The sequence below is a fragment of the Triticum aestivum genome, chromosome 3A (genome assembly GCF_018294505.1).
Source record: "Triticum aestivum cultivar Chinese Spring chromosome 3A, IWGSC CS RefSeq v2.1, whole genome shotgun sequence".
Taxonomy (NCBI): domain Eukaryota; kingdom Viridiplantae; phylum Streptophyta; class Magnoliopsida; order Poales; family Poaceae; genus Triticum; species Triticum aestivum.
This window is the reverse complement of record NC_057800.1, coordinates 694,513,337-694,514,936: the sequence shown is the minus strand read 5'-3', so window position 1 is coordinate 694,514,936 and position 1,600 is coordinate 694,513,337.

The following is a 1,600-nucleotide window of genomic DNA, read 5'->3' as shown; positions in this document are numbered from 1 at the left end:
ATTCATAAACTAGTGATTCACACAAATTTTTAAAAATTCAAATTTAAACTATTCAAAATTTAAAACTAATGGCACTAACAGAAAGTTTATAATTTTTGTGACCTAAAATCAAAAAGAAATCACTAAAACACTGTAAGTATTTAGTTTTAAGTAGAAATAAAAAAATAAAAAACCAAAAAAAATGTAGAAATAAAAAAGAAAAAACCAAAAAAAATGCCACCTACTGGGCCTCCACGGCGTGAATACGACTAGAAACCCTACATGGGCCAGGATTCAGGCCCGCAGAAGGCCCAATAGGCCCACAGGCAGTAGCAAGTTTAGGCCCGAAAGCCTGCATAAGAGAGGAGCTCGAATGGGGAGGCACACCAGCGCTTATAAACAAGTGCCGGCGCCCTTCAGCTAGCGAGGTGGGACTAAACTTTCGGCCACGCCAGCGCCAGCACAAGGCCATTGGTCCCGGTTGGAGGCACCAACCGGGACCATAGGGGGGGCATTGGTACCGGTTCGTGGCACCAACTGGGATGATTGCCCCCCTATGGTCCCGGTTCGAGCCACCAACCGGGACCAAAGGCCTCTGCTTCCCGCCCTTTCGGTTGCTGAAAAGAGACATTTGGTCCCGGTTGGTGGCTCCAACCAGGACCATAGGTAGGCATTCGTCCCGGTTCATGCCACGAACCGGGACCATTGCTCTGGGTATATAAGGTAGCACTTGTGAAAATTTCGCCAACCGCTCCCATTCCCTCTCGACGCCGCCAGGCCATTCGTCGTCGTCGTCGCTGCCCCGAGCCCGTCGTTGCCCGCTCCCCGTCGCCGTCGCCCCGCGCCGCCACAGGCCTTCTCCCCGTCGCTGCGTGCGCCGTCGCCGGCCTCCTCCTCGTCGTTGCGTGCGCCATCTCGGGCCCCCTCCCCGTCGCCCCGCGCCGCGTCGCCGGCCTCCCCCGCGCCATCGCCGGCCTCCTTCCCCGTCCCCGGCCTCCTCCCCGTCGCGCCCCCAGTGAGCTCCCCCCTTCCATCGATCCCTGTCGCTCTGACCATCGCCGCTGCCGCTGCTCTTTGTGTGTGATAATTTTTTTCATATGTGTATATGTATATGCTCATATGTATTTGGATTTTGCTATGTATGTATGTATATGCTCATATGTATATATGTATGTATGTATATGCTCTCTATATATGGATTTGGCTATGTATATGCTCTCTGTATATGCTCATATGTATGTATGTTCATATATCATTTTTTTCTATATATGAATTATTTTTTTGTTCATGGATATATGCTAAAGAAAACGAGGGGGGTGATAGATGATGATGAGGGGTCGAGAGGGGGACGAGAGGTTGAGAGGGGTCGAGGGGAGAAAAAAAATGTTATCAGGGACGAGGGTCGTCGAGGGGTCGAGAGGGGTCGAAAGAAGAAGAGGAGAGGAAGAAGAGGAGAAATAAATAAGAAGAAGAAAAAAGAAGAAAAAGAAGAGGAGAAGAAGAAAGGAATAGTGGAGAAGAAGAGAAAATAGAATATATTCTATTTTCTCTTTTTCTCCACTATTCCTTTCTTCTTCTCCTCTTTTTTTTCTTCTTTTTTTTTCTTCAATCTTCTCCTCTA